The sequence below is a fragment of the Pteronotus mesoamericanus genome, unplaced genomic scaffold (assembly GCF_021234165.1).
Source record: "Pteronotus mesoamericanus isolate MK-2021 breed Mesoamerican mustached bat unplaced genomic scaffold, CSHL_Meso_final scaffold_408, whole genome shotgun sequence".
NCBI lineage: Eukaryota > Metazoa > Chordata > Mammalia > Chiroptera > Mormoopidae > Pteronotus > Pteronotus mesoamericanus.
In genome coordinates this window covers 1,991,491-2,014,257 of record NW_026555315.1, presented here as the reverse complement: position 1 = coordinate 2,014,257, position 22,767 = coordinate 1,991,491, and the positions used below count along the sequence as shown (strand labels likewise).

General features: G+C 65.3%; 1 protein-coding gene across 2 annotated transcripts in view; it reads right to left on the bottom strand.

Moving 5' to 3' along the window:
• Positions 1 to 22,767, bottom strand: part of RBFOX3 (RNA binding fox-1 homolog 3) — a 269,214-nt gene that overhangs the window by 162,938 nt on the left and 83,509 nt on the right. The gene's annotated exons all lie outside the window — the stretch shown is intronic.

The window sequence follows — 22,767 nt, the reverse complement described above, 5'->3', positions numbered from 1 at the left end:
ACCTGCTGCGTCCCCTGCCTGTTCTCTTGCCAAGCGAGACCTTCGGAGACTGGATCTGGCCACAGGGCAAGGTCAGTCAGCGCAAGGCGGGGCAGCCCAGCGCTTCTTGCGGTTCTCCATACCCCTTGCTTTCGGAAAAACCTGCCGCTCACTCAGCGTCCCTCTGAAGCCAACGCTGTCAGCTCGTGGCCAGTGCGAACGAAGTGCCCAGGACGGTGGGAGGCAGCTCCCTGTGAGCCAAACAGGCCAGAGCTGAGGCCTGGGGACCGGGTGGCCCCCGGGGGACAGGCGGGGCAGGCGCCCGCGGACCCTGTGCCCGGCCGAGCTGGGCTGCGGCATGCACACCCATGCGTGCCAGCTGCAGCCTCCAGGACGCGGCTGGGGACAGGGAGCCCTTCCGTCCTGCTGCAGGGACACCCAGGGGCCCCCCTTTGAGGCTCGAAATAACCGGCAGCCCCGGACAGTAAGAGCCGCCCGCTGGGGACTGGCTCTGTGACTCGGGGCCGCGTCCCCTCCACCACCCCTGACGTGGAGACCAGCAGGCCCTGAGGGCTGCGTGGCCGCCGTGCGGGACGGAGGCCTCGTGCCCCCGCACGTCCGACTAGCTCGGAGGGGGCACTCTGGATGTGCAAATGCTTCTGGTACTCTGAGCCCCCCAGCAGCGTGGGGACCCCGATGAGAGCAGACACCTCACAAGGAGGAGGCTACTCTCCACGCACGGGACCTGAGGAGAGCGTGTAATTGAACTTTTCCCGACAAGTGGAACACACACGCCATGGGGTGAGCAGCCGGGGGAGGCAAAGTCAGACAAAAGCGCCTCTGGCTGGTCCTTCCACCCCAGCCCTCCCCTCCTCTTCCGTGGCCCCAGGTGTGTGTGAGTTCAAGGGGGCTGCTGCCCTCCAGATGAAGCCCACCTGGAAGGACACACCTGGGAGGAGACGCCAGCCCCCTTCCCTCCTCCAGGTGAGCCAGGACTCCCGGGGGCTCTAGGCGTGAGCTGGGGACACTTGCGTGGGAGCAGGTCCCCGAGGAGGAGGGGCTCTGGAGAGACAGAGCGAGGGGCTTTGGGCAGGCAGCAGAGGGGGAGGGGAGGCCGGCCCCCAGACCCAGGCGCCAGCTTCCCCTGGGGGGTGGGGGGGTGGGGAGGGGACAGTGTGCGGGGGCGGGGCTGCCTTTGCATCCGAGTAGAAAGGGCCGAGCCCTCTCCTGAGGACCAGCTTCCCAGCGGAAACAAAGCTCTGTAATAGACGGGAATGACGAAAGCTCATTAGGCTAATTGGTTGCTGCGGAAGACTTAGGCCAGCAAATAGAAACTGGAGGGGGTGGGGCTTTGAACTACTTGCTTTAATTTAAATCAAACTAAGCGACAAGCAAATACGTGCTGGCTGCCCCCAAGTGCCTGCCGAGGAGGGGTTGTGCCAGCAAGGGGTCATGTGCACATGCGCAGGCCGCCTCTCCCGGGTTTGCAGGCTTCTTGTGTCTTGCCTGTTTAGGAGCGACCTGCTTTCAGAACACTCCACGTGAAAACACGGGAGTAAGGTTTGCACCAAGCGGAAGGCTGTCTCCCCGGAAAGACTCCCGGCCGGGTTTCCGCAAGACGCAGCCTCTCCTGGCGCCCTGACCCGAGGCTGGACTCAAAGGAACTCTGTCCATGCAACACTGCACAGCCCTGACGCCTCCTTCCTGGGGAGCCCCCGCCCCCAGCCCTGCCTCCCCCCCCGCTGTCCCACCTTGGGACACCCTCGGTGCCCTCGGTAATGTCACATCCCGGCCGTCTGGGACCCAGCCCTCCAAACCCCGGCCGTTTGGTCGAGACGAGGGTCCTCCTGCCCCCCGAGAGGACGGAGACAGCGAAGGACAATCTTTCCCAAGCAGCTGGTCACCAGCATTGGTTTCGGGCAGCCCCACCTGCAGAAGCCGGGGCAGGGGGCTGGGGCAGGAGGGGGGACTCTGCCCCCACCTCTCAGAAACCGCTGGCCCAGGTGCGGGGCGCAGGGTACAGGGTGCGGGGGGTTTGGGGGCGTTAGAAGACAGCCACACGCACACTCCCGTCTTTGCCTGCTGGGGCAAGCAGGTGTGTGCAAAGTACCCCCCTCCCCCGCTCGGCTAGTGGGTAAAGTGACCTCCCATCAGGGGGCAGGGGTATGATCCCAGGATCCCGCTCCTTCTCCTAAAAATATCACAGAATCCCTGCCTCTGTCCCTGGTGAGACACCTGGGGTCCCGTGCCCGGCCCGCCCACACACACCCCTCTGTCCCCCTGCAGCCCAGCCAGCAGCCTGGGGTCCTGGGGGCGGACCTGGGTCCCATGCCCCCGCCCCATGTTTTAGTTCGGGAGGAGAGGAAGACCAGCGTCCATCTCTGAAGCTGCCTTTCTGGGCCTGGCGGGAAGCCAGCCAGCGAGGCGCGGGTGTGGATGAATACGGTGGAGGGGCCATGGGCGGCGGGGGCCGGCCAGGACTTGTGCCGGGGCCAGCGGGACCTCCTCTTGGCCGAGACTGGGGAGACCGGGGCAGCCAACAGGGACAGACGCCGGGCCAAGTGTTTAGCTGAATTCCTTTCAAACTATTGTCAGAGGAGTGATACTCCACTACGAACAAACTGGCTCAGTCAAGTTACCAGCGGCTTCGGTGCCCAGCCGGCTGTGTTCACTGGGCTCACTGCAGCCAGGGAGCCAGGCTGAGTGGGAGGGAGCTTCTGGGGGCGGGGGGGCGGGGGCGGGGTGAGGACAGTCTGCCGCAGGCGCGGAGGGGCAGTTCGGAGCAGGGTCCTGGATGTCTGTCCTCCGCGGTCCCTCCACCACGGGGCGCCCTGCGCACCGGCACGCGGTCCACGGGCCCATCCCATGTCCCGGGGCACGTGGGGGGGCTTTCTCGCAACCGCCGTGGTCTCGCCCCCCTCGCCCAGCCCCTCCCCAAGCCTTGAGCCCAGGCACCAGCGCGGCCACCAGGGTTCCACGGAGTGGAAGTCACCCGCCCCCCAGCCGGGTTGTTCAAGTCTGGGGGTGTTTTGTGTTGCTTTCTGGACAGTTTTTAAAAGACCAGGTGGGGAGGCGGTGGCGGGGGAGGGGCGGTCCTGACCGAGGACAAAACAGTTCCCTTGTTGTAACACTCATTTCCCTAAATGGGCTCCGGACGCCAGCGCCTGGCTGGACCGTCAGTGCGCGTATGTGGACACACGCACACACAGGTGTGTGGACCTGCAGGCGCAGGGGGACACCCCCAAGCCAAGGCATCTGTCTAGGTGTTTAGGGTCAATGAAACGCCCTGTCATCGACCACATGGCCTGTCAGGAAGGAGGCCAGGAAACCCCAAACTGGAAAAGTACTCTCTTTCCCCACAGGGGCCTAGAGGAGAGTCTGGTCACCCTCTGGCTGCTGGCCGCCGCTCCCTGTCCCCAGGGCAGAGGGTCGCTGTGCAGGCCTCTCCACTGCAGAGAGAGCGCTGGGCCTGGCCGTCCCGGGCCCTCGGCCCGGCTCCTGGGGGCCGGACTCCCGGGGTGGGACAGCTCCTCGCCTGCATCAACCCCAGGCCCACCTCTGCCCGCCGCCGCCTGCGTGACACCCGCCCCCTATACGCTGAGCTGGTGGGCACGGCCAGCACTGCGGTCTCCACGCCCGGCCTGGGGGACAGGTGCCGCGGACGAGCTGCCTGCCTCGCGGAGACGACGCGATCTCGATCAGAGGGGTGCATGTTCCGATGCCGCCCCTTCACGTTTACTTTGTTCGTCTTACGAGTCTCAAAGAAAGGCCTCAGTCTCACACCTTCCCCAGTTCTCCAGATTCCGCCAGAAGCTGGTTTGTGTGACTTCTCTAAGCAGACCAGCCCCCCCAGGAGGGCAGGGTGAAGACGGGTGTGTGAGCGGGCCCCTGGTGGGGGGCCGGGGGACGGGGGCAGAAGCGGACGCTGGCTCCGTTGCTGCCCCCGGGGTGGGGGTGCCTGGATGACCCCATTTGCCCCCTTCTAGGACAGATGTCCAGGTCTCGCTCCAGGACATTTCCTGGCTTCAGGCTCCCAACAGCCATCCGGTCCCTGTGTGTGACCAAAGTCCCCCTTATTTACCCTCCTAAGGGTCACAGAACAGCTCTTCAGGCCCACGGCGGTCAGGGCACGCCTCTTGGGTGGCCTCCCCTCCTGCCCCCGCGGCCCCTGAGCCCGGTTGCTTGGCTCCTCTGTTCGAATTCTTGCTTTTGCCTCGGTTTGAGTCCCCTTACCAGCGCACCCGCGTGACCGCTTCCTCTCCTCTCCCGACCCTACCACGGGCGCCTATAACCCCCCAACAGCACGGAGCAGCCGTCAGCGGCCAGCACCCTGCGCCCCGGCCCTCCAATCGCGTCTCCGGCGTGCGGGGCCGGTCGCACGGCAGAAAGATTTAATTGCATGTCAAAATTAAATCTCTTTTGATGAAGAACAATTCGGCGACCGCTCGGACTAATCAAATTAACAAAGTCTTTTTTGATTTTCAATTATCTCCTTCCCGGCACCCTTTACCCGGGGCTCGGCGACTGGCCGCGCATGCGCAACGCGCCACCCCCGCCCTCCCCCGCCCCACACGCTGACCTTGCCCAAGCTGCTCCCGCACCTGGGGGAGAGCGCGGGCCCCGCGGCCGCCAGGGGCCCACATGGGGCTGCTCTGAGCACGGAGGGGCGGGCGGGTGAAGGCGAAGACGCCCACCAAGCGAGTGGGAGAGAGCCAGGTACGGCCGGCACCCAGGCGCCCAGGGGACGGAGGCTGGAATGCCAGCCACGAGACGCCAGCCACGGACCTCAGGCCTGCAGCAGACCCAGGGCCCGGCGCTGCCTCCGCACTCATGCGCACCTCCTTGCGCACACGCGTCTCCCAGGGCCGTTCGCCGGGGCCCACCGTGAGCGACAGTCATGCTCGCTTCCTCCTCTAGACCCCCCGCCGCCCAACAGAAACACGCTGCTACCCACAGGGCGGCGCCAGACTGGGCGGCGGTGCTCCTGGGACGTGACCCCTGGCGGCTGGGTCAGGCAGGGTGTCTCGGCGCCTGTATTCACATCAGCCAGTGCAGGCGTGGTGTCCAGTGGTGCCTAATAAATGCTTGTTGCACGAATAAATGCGCTGACCGTCACAGGTGTGGCTTGTTTGTGACGGGGAAGGGGGCAGGACTCTCCTTCCAAGGAACTAGTCCCCTGCGCTCCCGTCTCCCAGGCCGGCGCCCCCAGCAAGCCTCCCGGGCAGCCCCCCCCGCTTCCTTTCTGTCCCGCGACCTGAGCCTCCTTCCCTGGCCCCCGCAGCGCCGGAGGGGTCGCTGGAAGTGCAGACGGCAGAGCACGGCCCCCCAGGAGCACAGCCGACAGCCCCCTCTCAGCCCTCTCCTCACGGGGACACGCTGTTCTCGCCCTCACAGGTGAGACAACACCCCCACCCCTGCACATCTCCCTCAGCATCCCGGGAAGGACCCAGAAAGACCACCGTGCGTGGGACCCGACGAGATGCAAGATTTTGGGGGGCGGTGCGTCCCCAGGCCACTCTGCGCACACCCGGCCACCAGACTTGCTTGCTCCAAGGCCGCTGCGGGGGCAGGGACGGAGCCGCTGCCGCGCTCAGGTCAGACAGGCAGCCCACGGCAGGTGGCACCTCGGCCCCCCACCGTCGGGGCACCGGGGGCTTGAGACCACGCGGGGATGGGGGCTCGGCCCCCCCGCCTGTGTCCCACCAGTCACATTCCAGAGCAGCCTCAGTCTTGCCAGCATAAAGGGGGAGTGGGGTGCTTTCCCAGGGGCACACGACTTGCTGGCTGGGGAATGGAACCCTCGCAGCCTGAGATCCCTTTCCCTCAGCAAAGGCCCTTCCTGGTAGGCCCTGGCCTCCTGCACACGGGCCTTTACCCACCTCGGAAGCAGGGTCCTTGCAGGGGGCCCGCGGCCGTACCGGAGGCCTCGGCGCGCGTTGGCCTCCCCCAGGCTCCCCGCACCCCTGTGCCAAAGGGATGCAGGCGCTGCTGCCCAGGGGTCCTCGGCCGCTTGCGGGTGGGCGCCAGGTCGGAGGGAGCAGGCAGCCCGGGCCGTGCGGCGCGTTCTCAGCCGCTCTGAGCTCACACCGAGGCTCCAAGGCACGTGGGCCAAGGGCAACCCATCCGAGCGGCCGATGGGAGTGAACGTATGCCAGGCTTCAACTGTCGAGGCTGCGCGGAGCCAGGCGGGCATGTTCCCAAATCAGCCTATTTCTCACACACACACACACACACACACACACACACGGCACCAGGCCCCCCCGCCACCCCAGGCTGCAGGGTCTGATTTCAAACGAGAAAGGCATGGGCCTGGTGCGTGGAGCACGGCCACACCGAGTCGCAAAAGCCCCCGGGGCCTCCCGTGTCCCCTTGCCGTCCCCTCTCTAGAGCCCAGGACGCAGCCTCCTTCCCAAACAGCCGTGGCTTAGGAGGCCTAACGTCTCTGGCCACGTGGCCCCCACCCTCCCATGTGGCCGGGAAGGATTGAGGGTGCCCCCCCCCGCCCCCACCTCGGCCGACCGTCCACTGTGCACCAGTAAAAGGGAAAAGTTCAATGTATTTAGCCATCAGCACACAGGCCTGTTAGAGCGACGATTCAGCCACATTTTCTCCCCTTTGCAGCACAACACCGTGGGCTCCCGGACAGAGAGGTGCTCGCCGCCAACGCGCCCCCACGGCTGAAGGAGCGCACTTCCCCGGGGGCATGGACCCCTGACCACAAGCGACGCCTGCGGGACAGCCCCTGGGCTCTGGTCCCCTTCCTTCAGGGGACTTGGGCAGGTGACCTAACGCCTCCAGGCCTCCGTGTTCTCATCTTGACAGCGGGTGTTCTAACACCCCTATTCACGTTACTCACGTCTTGTCTGCCTAACCAGCCTGCCGCCCCCGTTTTGAGCTGGGCCCACGCTGTGCGCACAGGGCGGGGGGAGCTGGGGAACAGGGCCCAGACTGCGAGGCCTGCGTGGGTGTGCGAGTATGGGGAGCGGATAGGGACGCAGGGGCCGCCGGGCTCTGCGTGACTGCGAGGGTGTGTGTTCGGCGCGGCAAACCTCCATTCTGGACCTCAGTTTCTTTATCTGTAAAAGAAAGGGTCGGGCGGAAGCCCCCTGCCCCCTCCCCTTCCTGGATCCCAAGCTCACTTGGCAGGTGGCAGGTGGTTTGCGAGAGGACACGTGCTGCCACCTGGTGGGAGAAACATGCATAGCAACGCTCCGCATGGAGGGCCCATTGATCCCAGGCTTCCTGCCGCCATGGCAACGGGGCTGACCATCCGCAACTGTGTTGGCCTCGGTCAGTTTAATTGCCCACTGGCCTCCTCTTCCTCCTCCTACATCCTGCGTCTTAATCCGGGTGAGCGCAATGCAGGGCTCGGGTGGCAGGGAAAGGAAGGTAACCCAGGCAGCCTGGCTCTGCATTGCCCTTCTCCTCCGTTGCCGATCCCCGAACTCGAACTCAGGCAGCAGAGACGGCGGCTCTGTGCAAGCTCCGTAGCCTCATGGCCGGAAGCGCTGCCTCTGCCGCTCACTAGCTGCGCCACCTCGAGCAAGTCGCTCAGCCGCGCGTCTCTCAGAGTCTGGATGCGCACGGGTCAGTTACTGGGAAGCCCCGAGGGCAGGGTCCCGGCCGCGCGGAAGAGGCGGCTCCGTGGCGGCCGCTGCGGCCCCTCCCTGCAGGCGCACACGGGCTGGCCCTCCCTCCCACCCGAGGACTCGGCTGGGACGACGACAGGGGAGGATGGGGGGCGGTGCCACTCCTGGCGGGAACTCTCGCGGCAGGGACGCAGGCCGCCCGGCAGCGCAGGGCGCAGCGCGAGCCGGAAACGCGCCTGGACCTGCGACGGAGCTCGGCCTGGCTCTGCGGCGCGGAGCGCGGCCGGGCTCCTGCGACGGGCTGGTGTGACGGCTACGCGGTTTGCCTCGAGCTCCCGAGGAGAAGGGGTCCCTTCTGCCCGCCCTGACAGATGCTCTCTGAACAGTAAGTGGCAATCAATGAGCTCATGCGTTTCCTTTTCCAAAACAGAATACCAAGCAATGGCACCCGGGAAATGTGCGCTTCAAAGTTGTCATAAAGGACGAGGGGACCACGAGGGGAAACGAAACTGCCCCTCGGCGCTTTTCCTCAAAGGCCTCTCAAAGCCCCTACGAAGGCTGACCTTGGCTTCCCAATTCAGTCCTGGCATCGCCTTCGAGACCACCTGCCAACAGCAAGGGGAAACGGCCTGGCTGGCCGTGCCTCGTCTGCCACCGAAGCCCCCGCCAGCCCACCTGACAGGCTCCTTAGGAAACAAATGGGTCGGGCGTCACCACCTGCCGGGAAGCAGGGGCGCGCGAATAGGCCGGATGAGCACCCCTGTGTCCTCGGCGGGGCGCTCTCCCTCGCTGTGGCTCGCGGCGCCCCCTGGTGGTGCTGGCCGGCACTGCAGAACCAGCTCCGGCGCCCGAGCACGTACCCGCCTGCACACGGTTACAGAAACCCAAGGCCTCCGCCTGTGGGTCCCGGGGCCCTGGGCGTCTAAGTGGAAAAGACAAAGGCGTGGGACGCAAAGACACAAGTGTCCCGAGGAGGGCACCTCACCCAGGGATCGCAAGCTGGTCTCTGTCAGAGACAAGTCACTGGACACAGAGCCCAGCGCGGACGATGCCTGTCCCACCCACGGACTGTTGGCTCAGGGCGGGGCCGCCCTCCGCCGTCCGCTCCGCAAACACAGCCCCGGAGACAAACAACGGAAGGAGAGGAACAGCACACAGGCGCTCTGGGCAGCAGCCAGCGCCGCTCCCGCGAGCCGCGTCCGGAAGCCTTGGGCCACAGCAGTGCCTCCTTCCTCCAGGTCACGCTGCGCGCGGCGCTGTCCGAAGGCGGCACCGTCTCCTGCGGGCCGCCGTTCAGAAATGCCCACGACCTTTGGCGGTGGCGGCCGACCAGGCGGCCAAGGGCCGCTCCCCGTGTGTCCGCGCGGGTCGTGCCAGTGGCCGTAGCCCAGCATGACCGGCAGCCTTAGAGGGAGAGGGAACCACCGCGCAAAGGATGGAGACGTGGGGGGGAGAGGGCCATGTGACGGAGGAGGTGGAGGGCGGAGTGACGACGTGCCTATAAGCCCAGGACCCCGGGATGACCAGCAGCCACCAGCAGCCACTCGGGGCCCGGACCTCGCCCACCCCCAAGGCCAAAGCCAAAGGCCTGCACCCTCCGAGCGGGAAGCGGGGCTGGACGGCCCACAAGCTGCCACGCACGCGGCCACAGGGCGTGGCCACGGTCCCCTCCACACCCAGAAAACCACTTCCAGACAAGAGCAAAAACACAACGGCGGACACATTGCAAAAACCCGCATTTTGAGAACAGAGCGATAGTGGGACGCGGTTACTTGCACACCGGGGGCCGTGACGCCTCTCTAAGTGCTGTTTTCACAGCGGTCCCCCGACGGGGTTCGCCCCTGGGCTGCTTCCCGGATGACAGCGATGCGCAGGGCAGACCGTTCCCACAAGTTCACACTTCCTGCGTGAACGTTCATACGAAGATAAAACCTTGGGGCTAGCCTCCCAGTGGTGGCTCACCTGCACCACCAGGTGGCCAAGCCTTGGTATTACCACTCAGAACAGGTCGCTAACTTTGAACCAAAATCGGGAGAAATTTGGGAAGGAAGGTAAGGAAAACCGGCCAGTCCCAAAGGAAAGACGCCTTCAGGGACCATGAACACATGCCGGTCAACCTATCAGTGAGCCATTCAAGGACACCACCTGGAGAAAGTCAACGAAACGCAAACTTCCCCGCCCCCCCCCTTGATTAACAACTGTGTGTGACTCCAGGCCCTTGTCCTTGCAAAGGGCGTGTTCAGAGACCCTTCCCTGCAGGAGGGTCCCAGGAGTGAGGCTGCGGACCTGGGGCCGCCAGGTGTGGCCAGCTGCCTGCAGAGTCCCCGCCCGTAGCTGCCCACAAGTTCTCCTGGGACACCCTACATGTGTCCCCATTGGAGACGCTGTGTATGGAGAGGGGAGGAAATGGGGAAAGGGGACCTCAATTCCTCTTCTGTCCCTTAGAGGAGAGGACGCCCCATCCACGACCCCCAGCTCCCCAGCTTTACCGCTCCTGCCCGTCCCGGTGCCCTGGGCCACAACAGGTCTGGGAGCGTCCGGATGGGCGCCGGTCAGAGAGGCCCTCGGCGCCTGGCCCCGGGTCACGGCAGTGCGCCCTCAAGCGTTGCTGCGGGATGGAACCCACCCTCAGGGCCCTGGACGGCCGGCTGCCCAGCCCGAGGGGTGGCGGCCAGGTTGCTGGCCGTGTACCCGTGCCGCCTGTCTTGGGGCCCTGCAGGGGTCCACGTGTGGCAGCACCTAGTGAACGCAGCGCCCAAGAGGTAAAGGTTTTAGCCCCCCGCAGTGGGTTGCATTGTGTCCCCCGCCTTCCCCGCAAAAGGAACAGCCACGTTCTAACCGTGAGGCCTGTGAGCAGGATCTGGTTTGGAAATACAGTCTCTGAAGACGTCATGCACATGGAGGACCTTTTGGTGACATCATCCTGGATTACGGTGGGCCATCGACCCAATGACAGGGACAGAGAGAGGAGAGGGACGTCTGACACACACGGGCGAGGCCACGTGACGACAGAGGCAGAGATCAAGGGACTTGTCCACAAGCCCAGGGCCGCTGGCAACCCCCAGACCCCGGAGAAGGCAGGGCGGGTCCTCCCGGGACCCTCTGTGGGAACGTGGCCCTGCCCACACCTCGACTTCAGAGCTCCGACCTCCAGGCCTGAGAGGCGGGGCATCTCGGTTGTTTGAAGCCGCCTCGTTGGGGGCGTTTGTCTGGTCAGCCCCAGGAGCCTCCTACAGGCGTCCCTTGGGGGGCACCTTCTATGTCACCTGGGAGCGAGGTGCTGGGAAAGAGCAGAAGCAGGTGGCGCCGCTGGCCCTGACCTGGAGCCTGGCAGAGCCCGAGGGGAGCCTCGTGTCCCATGGGCTGCAGCGTGCGCGCCCTGCATGCGGGTAGCTCTGCTCAGCAGAAAGCCGGTCTCAGGAGACAGGCTGGGAGGGGGCGGGGGAGGCGGGACCCACTTGGCAGCTGCTCAGGCTGCGTTTGCACCTCCTTTGCCAGAGCAGAGCAAACAAACGACCTGAGAGCCGGATGAGAAATGGTGATTCATTAGCCCCGATGTGTGATGATGACTTAATTATTTTTCTAACTGGGGAGAGCGGCTTTCTGACAGCAGGTGCAAACGAACGCTCCGCTGCGAGGAGTGATGGGTCCCGGACAGGCAGGAAACTGGAAAGCCAATTACACGGGGATTCTGCGAAACAAACGGAGCGGGAAGTTTGTTTGCGTGCGTGCGGGCGCGGGGCGGAGGTGAGGCTCCCGCCGGTGGGCGCCGGGGAGGAGGCCCCTGGGGAGGCGGGCGCGGGGGGCTGCACAGGAGAAGGGGGTCTGGGGCCTGGATCGCCTGTGGCTGCCGTTTCCTTGCCTGTGACGTGGGAGGCCAGAGGAGGGACCCGCAGAGGACGGCTAAGGGCCGCGGTGGGACAGAGCTGGGAAGCACCTTGCACGCGAGGGCCACGCAGGTTTGGGGTCGCAGCCTTTAGCTCCAGCCCAGATGCAGCTCACTCAGCCGCTCTCAGCCTCAGTTTCCCCGTCTCCCACCGGGACACGTGTGGCCCTGCGCCTGCAAAGCTCCCAGCGGACGGTGTCCCTGAACGGGCAAGCCTTCAGGTGTAAAGCCCCCTTTCTTCTGTTGTTTAAAGGGCTGACGGGCAGCCAGGGCCCCCACCGCCACCCCGAGGCGGCAGCCTGGCCGGGAGGCAGCGCAGCAGGGCCGCCCGCCCCCGGAGCCCCACGCAGAGCCCCCATCCCTGCCTCCGTCCGGCGGAAATCAGGACCCTGCCCCGCGTCCCCCAGGCTCCCCTGTCTGAGCACCTGGTGGCCGAGGCCCTCAGCTGACCAGGCCGGGGGAGCCAGGGCCACCGCTCCCCCTCAGTCCCTGTGCAAAGCGGGTCCGTGCCCTCGCGGAGACGCCCAGCGCTTCCTGTGCTGTGTGGGGACAGAGACGATGGCTGTGCACGAGGTGGGGGAGGGGGCTCTCAGCTGCAACCGAATCTTGGGCTTCCGGCCTCCGGGACTGCGAGAAATAAACCCATTGTCCAGGCCGCCCAGTCTGTGACGTTTTGTTAGAGCGGCCTGGGCGGAGCAAGACAACTAGTATCGACCTTTACTGGGTGCCCACCACACGCAAGGCATATTCTGGAGAATGCAAAGAGGTACGAGACACAGGCGGGGTTTTCCAGAAGCCTAGAGAAGCCGCCAGGGAAGATCGGCAGGAAGGCCCGTGGGAGGATGTGAGTGAGCGAGCGATCGCCGGGCGACTGAGGACGTTAGGAGCCAGTGACACCACGTCTGTGTGTATCTGCAGGTATTTAGTAAAAGCAACAACAGAAACCTCTTCTACGAACAAATAAGCGCCTCAACGAGATAATGAAGGTTTTGGTGCGTCCACCCTGCTGTTAGAAGGGGCTACCCCGGCGGGGAGGGCAGGGCGGAGGGGCTTTCGCTTGCATTCGATGTGTGTGCGTACTGCTGGCACGTTCCGTGAGCTGGGCCTGCCTTCTCCCCGAGAAGCGTGTCGTTTCGCCAGAGCGACGAGACGGAGAGATGGAAACCCGCAATCACTCACAACACGAGACATCAGTCAGGCGCCACGTTTGGCTGAGACACCAGCCAGAAGGCGGGAGTTGTTTGGAAGACAGGAGGCGCCCCGGGGCCTGGGGCACGTGGGGAGGGGAGGCCTTCTAAAGAATCGCCAAGGAGGAAGCCCGTGAGGTGCCCAGGCGGCTGGGCGCAGGGGGCCGGGCGGAGATGCCTGCGGGAAGGAGCGCCCTGCGCCGGCTTTGGTTGGATAACAGAGGCAACAGGCCCTGCTCCTTTACCATTTGCTTTAGATGAGCACCTACTACCTGCCAGGCGCTGGGGTAGGGGGGCCATAAAAGTTAGGCAGGGTCCCTCCCGCAGGTGCCCGTGGGCACGGCATGGGCTGCGAGGCCGTGGGGAGGCGGCACGCCGTGGCGGCCTCCCCTGTCCGCGCCGCGGGGTGAGGGGTCCCCGCGGGGATTCGCTGCTGTGCGCCGGGCAGGCCGCCCGTCCCGAGTGAGCGCTCAGTGGCCGCGGCCGTGGCCATTACCGAACCATCGTTCGCATGTGGCGAGATGGGTCCGACACAGGAGCCCCCGGAAGGACGGCGAGGCCAGTTCACCTGGCGGGAGCGTCCACAGAGGCGACACAGAAAAGGCTGGAAGCCCACCTGCCTGGGGAGGGGGCAGCACAGCGCCGGGCCCTGAGCCAGGCTCCGGTCACACGACACTCGGCGGCTGCAGAGCCTGTGACCTCCAAAGCCACAGGCCGCACAGGCCGCTGTGCGGGCCGCCCGGACCGGATGGGGTGCTCAGGGGGGCCCCGGACGGAAGGCGGTCCCTGTCACGTTGGTCCAGGAAGCCGATCGTAACACACCTTCAGCCACGGAAGCCCAGATTCACCTGAATGGTAACGATAACAACCAGAGTCGTAACAGCAGGGGAACCTGAGCAGATGAGTCATCGCCATTGTTCCGCTCGAGGGAGTGGCCTCTCCTGTCAAGTGCTTTTTTTAATTTATTGAAGTGAAGTTCACATAACACGACACCAACCATTTTGAAGTGAGCAAGTCAGTGGCATACAGCACATTCACAGGTGGCGCGGCCACGACCTCTTTCTAGAAAGTTCCGAACACCACCCTGACGCAGAACTTTCCCCATGACCGCCCCCAATTCTCTGTCCCGCCTCCCACCCCCGGTGACGTCGGGCCCACTTTCTGCCTCTGCGGGTCGGCCTGTGGGGGTGCGGTAAAATGCTTCCTGCCACCAGCGTGGGGGACGCCGAGGCCCCTGCGCACCCCAAGCCTCGGGCCCCCCAGTCCCATTCCTGCCGTCAGCTTGGCCGCACCCAGGGAACAAGCCACCTCCTCCCCGGCTTTCGCCCCCCCCCCCCAAGACACAGGAAATTAGGCATTTTCCCAAAAGGCCCTGCTGCTTTAACAAAACGGGGTGGCAGGCGATACGCATGAGACTACCACTTGCAGATGGAATTTTAAAAAGGCGAGAGGGACCGAAACCGGAAGCCAAAGCCAGCCGACCGCTGCCGCCGGGGAAGGCAGCTGTGTGCTCCTTCCTGCTCAGGCCGGGTGTCACGGGACACGTCTGTGTCCCGTGCGCGGGCACGAGCGCTGGTGGCTGCGATGGCTTCGCTCTCTCCACTTAAAGACCGGATTAGGCAAAGGACGGCTCGGTCTCGGAGTGGACGGCCAGCTGCAGACCTGGCTCCCCGTCAAGAACCGCTGCATCGGGAGGCATTCGGGACGCCCATGGGCTCCCAAGTGGGTGTGAGAGGCGGCGTGGGGGCCAAACACACACGGACGCCCTGCCCACTGGGGCCCACAGACGGGACAGCGCGGGCGTCTGCAGGAACCCACGGATCGCCCTGCCCGCCACGCAGAAGCGAGGACCACGGGCCTCATGCTGCCCGTGGCCTGGTCGCACCCGGACTGTCGCACGTCCAGGGCCAGTGGGGAAAAACCACGACCAGATACCGGACACCAGCGTCCTTCCCCCTTGGCAGGGCCACCCCTGGGTGGCAGGCGTCCAGCTGGGAAGCACGTCCGCCTGCGCGCCCAGCCTGCGCCGTCCCCGGGGCCTGGCTAGCGGCCGCCCGCACCGGCTTCCACGGGGCCCGCAGCCGCCACGCCATCTGCAGCCCAGCCGGCGGCCCTGGGCCCTCAGGGAGCCTCTGAGGCCACGCGCCAGGAGCATCCTCGCAGCCCCGTCCGGCCCCAGGGTCTCCTGTCCACAGCGGGGACTTGCCAACTGCGTTTCCTATAAAATGCAAATCAGCAATTGCCTTGCTGAAAAGAGAAAGGGGGGAAAAATCAATGTAAACAAAATCTCTGTCGCCATGGAGACCATTAAAAATAGCTTGCCCACCCCACCCCCTTCTTCACGTAACGTGCAGCTGAGTCCTTCACGCCACGTTATTATTACTTTTTAATTAAGAATAATTTCTTGCTTTCCCTAGGAAGATGGATTAAGGCACAGAACTTTCCCAACGAAGCCCCCGTTTAGGACGGACGTCACTGTGCGAATGAAGGTAGGTCTGCTGCCTGCGTGTGTCACGGCGAGTCCCCGTCCCACCCGTCTCTCTGGCTGCCTCTCTGTCTGTCTGTCTGCCTGTCTGCTCCACAGGGTCGTGCCGTGGATGCAGAGGGACGCGACCCCCAGGCTTGAAGGAGAACAGCGCCAAGTCCTCTGAGCGCTGGAAGTCAGCGGAGCGACCCCCAGGCGGCTGAGCGTGGCGTCCCCTGCCCAGGCCCCCGAGCTGCTCCGCCGTGCATGCGTGCGCACGTGTGCGTGCAGGCAACCCTGTGCTTCACACATGGCTCTTCTGAGGCTGTTTTCCCCCGTAGGAGGCCGCCCCGGTGCTGGGAGGCGGCCCTGTCTTCCCTGAACCAACCGCACCCCAGGAGCACAAAATGCCGCCACCAACCTCCCCCATGGCCCCGTCCAACCCCCCTCTCACAAGTGGCATCAGAGGGCAGAGGCAGGAGGCGGCAGGCAGACGGCGGACACCATGGTGGAGGACCGGGTGCACTGCCCGAAGCCCCACAGGCTGGACATGACCACGCCGAGCTCCGTGTGTCTCTGTCCCCCCACAGCCCCCTTTCTGGGACCACTGTCCTGTCCTCGGCAGCCGCTGTCCCTGCACGTGCCTCCTCCCACAGTCCCAGCCCCTGGGGACAGGGTCTCAGGCGCCTCCTCCCTGCCCCACGCGCAAAAGCAGCCACGGGGTGCACCTGCCCGGACACATGGGCTCACACACACACACACACACGCCCACACACGTGCACACAGAGGCTCGTGCATGCGTGCTCACATATGTTGCATAGGATGCATAGACACGCTCACAACCATGGCAGGAGAGCTCCCAGCGGTGTCTGGCGGACACTGCTGAGGGACCAGTGGCCTCAGAAAGGTCATTCCCGGCCCTGGTCGTTCCAGGGACAGCAGCAGTGACTGCTCGGGGGCCACATGAGGCTCCGCTCCACCCTGAGGGGCTTTAGGATGGCCACAGGTCCCTTCCTAGTTCCCGGACCTGCCTTGTGGGGACAGGGACAGAGGGCGAGGACGGGCACGGAGCAGGAAAGAGAGGGCGGCCCCGAGGAGCCAGCCCCGGGGCTGCAGGGGGGCCTGGCGTGGGCGGGCGGGCTCTGTCCTCGGCGGCAGCTCCGTCAGGCCTGTGGCGGGCCCGAGGCGAGTGTGCAGGGCAGGCTACCGTGGCTGCGAGGCGGGGTCCCCACACGCCGGCCCCGGCCACGGAGGCGACCCCCTGGGGCCCCCACCCACGTCCTCACCGTCGCACCCTGCACGGCGGGCAGCCCCCTCCCAGGCACCTGCCCTGGGCCCGGCGAGACCCCGACGCGCCCTCCAAGGGCCCCGCCACACAGGACCAGGGCCGCGCCGCACCCTGACACGCAGAGGCCAGGAGAGCCGGCGTCACGCTGGGGCCGCACGCGCTGGCAGGGGGAGCCAGGGCCTCCCTCTGGCTCTGTTGGCCCCCAGAGCCCATGACCCCGGCACCTTTTTCCGTTCAGCTTCTGCTCAACCCAGGCCCCGCGGGAGACGGCCTGGCCCCGACCTCGGCACCTGGCGCCGTGGCTCCAGAAGGAGATGTGAGAGACACAGGACACAGGCTCGGGGCCCCACGCGCCGCCAGATGGTCCCAACAGGAGGCGGCCCCGTGACGGGGTCCCGGAGCTGCACCCCGGTGTCCCGGAGACGCGGCACCTCCGGCTTCCCCCGCCGCGCGCGGGGCCGGCAGGCAGCCTCCAGCTCCACCGATGGTGTCTGGTTTCGGCCGCAGCCGGGCCCTGGGACAGCCCTGTTTGTACAATAGCAGGAAAGAGCCTAGGAGACCAAGCATCTGAAATGTCTTTCAGGAAAACAAAAATACGGGTGGAGAGAAAGAGGAAAATAACGACTCCGACATGTGCCCAAAATCTTCAACACACCACGGAACAGAAAGCCCCGCCGACACTGAAAAGGGGTCCTCCCAGCCTGTCACTCACTTCACTGTCCTCTCACGGCTCCTAATCAGAAAGGTGACTTCGAATCAAATGTGCTTTTGAAAGCGCTTCTGTCCCTGGGGTGTAAGTATGGTTTCTCCTATGCTCGACATTTATTATTTCTCATCGGCCAAGGGCCCCCCTCATGAGCAGCGGGCGCGCCCAGGGCGCTGGGCTCCCGGCGCCCCCAGGGGCTCCACCTGTGGACTCGCTTTGGCCGGAAACCAGGCCGGTGACAGAGACGGGGACAGGCTGATGTCCGCAGCCGGGGTGGGGGTACAGCCTGGAACTTCCCGCATCGAAGAGAGAATCGCTCTTGACAGCAAAGTTACAACGAGACGGCTGGTCCGAGACCACGACACACGTGTTGGCACACAGACATGACATGGCCTGGGAGCGTGGAATGGAACACATGCCAACACGCGCTGCCCACGGCACGGAATGAGCCCACGCCGAACGCTGCTCACAGGGGAGGTGCGGTTCCGACAAGCCCCCGGTCACAGCGTTTTTGTCCGCCCGCCGCCCCGGGGCCGCCTTGACCATTCCCAGAGCACAGCGCGGGGGCATCGGGCACGTCCACGGTTCTGCGCGGCCACCGCCACCGCCCTCCCCAGAGCGCCTTCCACCTGGTAAAGCTGAGGCCCCGCCCCATCAGACACGCGCTCCTCACGCCCTCCCCCGGCCTCCCTGCCGCTCCGTCTCTGTGCCCCTGACCCCTCCAGGCCCCTCCTCTCAGAGGGCCATGCAGCACTTGTCCTCTCGTGTCTGGCTGATGGCACTGGGCGCACTGACCTGTGGGCTCGTCCCCGCTGCCGTGCAGCGGGTGTCAGGGTTTCCTTCCTTTTTAAGGCTGAACAGCATCCCATCGTAAGTTGGAACGTCACTTGGTTTACCTGTCATCTGTCCCCAGACCGCCCTTGGGCTGCATCTACTTTGGGCCACGGTGAACACAGCAGCCGTGACTGCGGGTGTACCTGTCCCCTGGAGACCCTGCTTCCACGTCCCTGCAGAGGCGGGCGGCCATGGGACTACTGTTTTCCTAGAAATAGACCCTGCCTGAGCGTCGCCTCTTGGGCCCTGAAGCTGCCCTGGCTCACAGGGCAGCTGTTCGCGCGTGGCCCAGACGCCCAGGCACGGGGGCGGGGGGTGCACGCTGACAGAAGCTCGCGTTCCTTTTCAAAGGGTCACTGAGGGTCCCTGACGCGTGCCCCACCTGCCGGCTAAAAACGTTACCTTATCTGTTGGAAGTGGAAGTAAAGGACAATTAATTAATTTGTTAATGATGCGTCCCTTCTTTCCGTTATCAAAGGCTCCACGTCCCAGCTGGGAGGGGAACAGATGCGCTCACTGACAAGGAGCCAGGGAGACGCCCGGAGGCAGGGAAGGAGGAGAGCTGAAAAGCAAGCCAGGCAGCAGCTTCCGGGAGGAGGCCTGCCCTGGGAGAGCGCCGAGTTCCCCCGCCCCCTCCGCGCCGCTCCGCCCGCGGGAAGACGAGGCGTCTGTAGGACAGGCTCACAGGGCAGGCTCCCCACGGACCACACTTGACCCCGAACTTGCTGTAAGTGCAGAAAAGACGCCATCACGGGGAACCTGGAGAACGTAGGAGCGGCTGGGACTTGGTCTTGCTCCCCCACCCGCTGCATAACCCAACGGCCGCGTTCCGCCTCGGACCCAGCACACGCCCAGCTCCCCTGCAGGAGACGCACAGCTTCAACCCGCTGCTACCAGCGGAGTCGCTAAGCGGCCCGTGGGGAGGACACTCAGGTGTGGCCTGAGAAAGGCCGCTCCGCCAGCCCTGGGCCTTGACCTCCCCTTCTGTTCCCCGCCCAGCCTGTGGCCCAGGACTCCTACGCCCGGCTCTCAGGTCTCAGGTCAATGGCCCAGTGAGCCACCCCAGGGAAAGGGCCCAGGTATGCCCTGCCTGTCCACACCCCCGTGTCCCCACACCTGGGCGTTGGGCGTGGCCTCTCGACGTGCCAGGACCACGGGGAGGTTTGCAGGGGCGGCACAAGCAGGGGCCCTAAGGAGCTTGAGGGTTCATGCTCCAGCCCCAGCCTGGAGTCAAGGTCCCCAAGGGCTGTGGGACTCAGGACAAATGGACCCCCGTGAGCAAGCAGAGCCGACCAGGAGCGAGGCGCAGGCTCAGTGCCCCCACAGCCTGCAGCGGGAGGGCCACCTCGGGCAGCCAGCACACCCCCAACCTGCAGACGCGTGACCCGGAAGCCAGTCCTAGGGGACATCCGGGGCCCCGGTCGCATGCCCATGAATGGCCACAGAAGTGCCCTGGGCGTGGATGTCGGGCCACAGATACATGTCAGCGAGTAGGCAAATTCGCAAGTGGACTCCACAGCCAATAAGGATCGCCTGTAGGCCATTGCTTTAAGCCACTGGCACACAGGTCGTCGGTTCTGCAGCGAGAGTGGGCCCGCTCAAACCACGAGGACACGGGGGCCGCGCCGCCCGACTGCCCACGCGAGAGAGCCTGGCACTGCCCCGGCGGAGGCTCGGCCGACTCCAGATCTGGGTCGACCTCCCAATGTTTACATCCCGGTGGGAAATGAACATCACCCTTGCTCCTCCCGGGCAACGTGCCTCCCCTCCCCCAACCGTGCAGGGTGAGTGGCACCTGCCCGTGGCTCCCGGGCACACCCAGCACAGGCAGAGAGCAGGAGGCACGCTCCTGCCCTTGAGAGGCTCGCGGCCTCCGAGCGGCCTTGACAAACACAGAGGAGGCTCTTGGTAGTGGCTCTGCAGCCCGTCAGCCAGCGTTGCGTGCGGGGCTTAGGATTTGAGGGCTCGGGAGCGGGGGGAGCGTGGGGTGTGCCAGCCAGGTCCTCTCAGAAGGGGCTGGGCCGCGCTGCCCACGGCTGCAGGACCAGGTCTGTCTGCAGGACGCAGGCGCTTCCGCGTGGAGGGCAGCTGGGAAGGCGTCTTGCCTCGGGAAGCCAGGCCGGGGGTGGAACTGTGTTCATTTTTGGACGGTGGCGAATCGGAAGGGCAGGAGGCAGACGATGCATCCAGAAATCACAGCCCTGGTCAGAGCCGGGAGCTGAAGGGCAGCGGGGGCTGTGGCCTCGCAGAGGAGCCCCCAGAAGATGAAGAACTCATCCCCGCCCCTGGGAGCTCTGCCCCGCCTGACGCTCTCGCCACGCCCCGCTCGGGCGGGAGCGGGAAGAGCCCGAACACCCTCGGCTGTCTTCGGCGCCCCCAGTTCCGGCGGGCTGACTGCCCAGTGGATTAGCCGAGAGGGCAGAGGGGCCCAGATACCTTCTGTATCTTACTTAGGAAAGAACGGATTAAATTCACGTTGCTTCAAATCCGTATTAATCGGAACTTTAGGGAGACCCGTATCTTGCTTTGGGACCTGATAAGGAGGGAACAGTTTCTTTGAGACGGAGCTTTGGGGCCATGAGGTCAGGAAACGGCTGGGCAGGCTGGGTCTCCGAGGGGAGCAGCGAGACTCGGGGACCACCCCCACCCCAGGAAGATCTGGTCCAAGCAAGTGAGAAATGCACATTCTGACTCGAGAGGATACCAGGGAGCACAAGTTTCCCTTCTGCAAAAGGAAAGGAAGGCCCCCGCGGTGGATCCGGCCCAGGACCCCACGGCCTTTCCCACCCGGCAGCGAGGTGCCGGGTGGCGTCTTAAAAATAATTGCTTTCTGCAAGGGGTGACCCTGCTGGCTCCTCAGGGCTGGGAGGACCGGGACGGGACAGCTTCCCCGGGAGCCTCATGTGGGTAAGACGCGCCCGCGCCTCTGAACTTCTCCTCCGGCCGCCTGAGGAAATCGGCTCCTCGTTCAGAACCTCGGTCTCCCGGAGAAGGCCGATCACAGGGGACTTGAACCCCGTGGCCTCGGGCCAGTGGCGTCCCCTCTCCAGGCCTCAGTCCACCTCTCTGTAGAGGGAAGCTGACAACTGCACCTATCCCAGTTAAACAAGCCGATTCAAGGAAAGCGCTTAGCGCGGCGCCCGGCACACGAAGGCACGAACGAGCGCCGGCCCTCCCGGCGGGCTCCCGGTCCCCTCGGCTTGCTGGCTGTCAGCACCCACGTCCCTCGTGACTGTTCACAGAGCTCACGGCACAGGCAGCTCTTCCTTGCCTCACGCGCTCATCCCTGAGGCTTTCAAGTCCCGAGTGTCTTCTCCCTGCCACGCCGCACACCCCCTGCCCCCTCCTCCCACGCTCGGGCTCTGTGTACTCGGGGAACGCAAAACAACTGTAACCGTGTTCTAAGCCACTCGTGATCAGGAAGGTAAAGCTGTAACAGCAGCCATGTCACAGACCGCATTCCAAACCCGGGAACTGTCACTGGGCGACCTCTCGGGGTCTCAACACCCGAAGCGCGGACGTGACAGTCACACTGTCCCCGGTCCCCGCGCCCGCCCGGCGGCCTGCACAGGAGCAGCGCTGGCCCCTGGCGTCCCCAGGCCGACGGGCAGCGCTCTGTGCCAGTGGGTACACGCGGTGGGTGGGGCCTCCCAGGAGGGTGAGCGATGGCTCGCTCAGCAGGCAGCTGCTGGGAAGGTGCCGCATGTGGGCACCTCGGGACGCAGGGGCCGGCGCCGCTAAGGACGGCCTGCGCCCTGCACGGCGGGCCGGTGGGGAGGAGTCTCCCGGAAGTGTGCAGGCGGCCTTGGGCTCGCCTGGAGGAGAGCGGGCTGGTGGGGGGCCGACAGAGGGGCAGAGGCCTGGGGCCCAAGGCACCTCCCGGTCCAGCCTCTGTCCCGACTCACAGCTGCTGGCCCGTTCGTGAAGGTCAAGCTCTCCCGCGCCCTCTGCCGCCCCGCCCCCACTCCCACCCAGGTTCCTGCGGTGCTTTTGCCCCCCAGGAGACGGGGCAGGAGAAGGAGGGTCCTCGCTGGAGCCGCTGTGGTCTGTGTGTGGGGAGAAGCCCCGTCAGACGTGCCACCCCCAGGGCCAAGTCTCCGCGGTTGGTGTGCCGTTGTTGTGACTTCTACCCCCAGGCTGGCCTGGCTCCCCTCCTTAACAGGGACCCTCAGAAGCACGGAGCGTTGGAGCCCCCCGTCCTCCCCCGCAGGCCTCCCTGGAGTCGGGCGTCCCTGTCCCTCCACGCCTGACAAGGCCACGGCCGGTTCCCAGGCCCCGGGAGGTGCCCGGCCTTGACTGACAGCTGCCCGTGTGAACGCCGTGCATTCAGGGCTCCTGCCCAGGCACGGGGTCGCCCTGCCTACCCCCCCCCTCCCCTTCCCTCCCGTGACGCCTCCGGAATCGGAAAGAGATGATTAAATAAATAATGAGCGTGGGGAGGCAGCGCCAGGCGAGAAAGCCCGCGGCACCTCTGAGCAGACGCTGCCAATCACCGCCACTCTCAGCCCCACGGCCCGGCGCCAGGCTCGGGGGGCCCAGGGGGCTGGTCCTTGGAGCCCCCGAGCAGTCCGGCAGCACGAGACCCCGTTCCCAAACCCCAGGATCTCCGAACACCGTCGTCCCCGGCAGCCGTAGGGCTGTCCCCCGCGAAACCCAGGTCTCCTGGCACATGTGACCTGGCTGCCTTGCTCTCTGGGGACCTGGAAAGACATTTGTCCCAGCGCCTGCCTCACCTGTCCTTCTGCACACACGTGAGCTCGTGCACCCCCACGTCAGATTCCGGGTCGGCTACGCTCGTTCACCCCCTAGGTGCGCGCCTCCTGCCTCTCTTTTC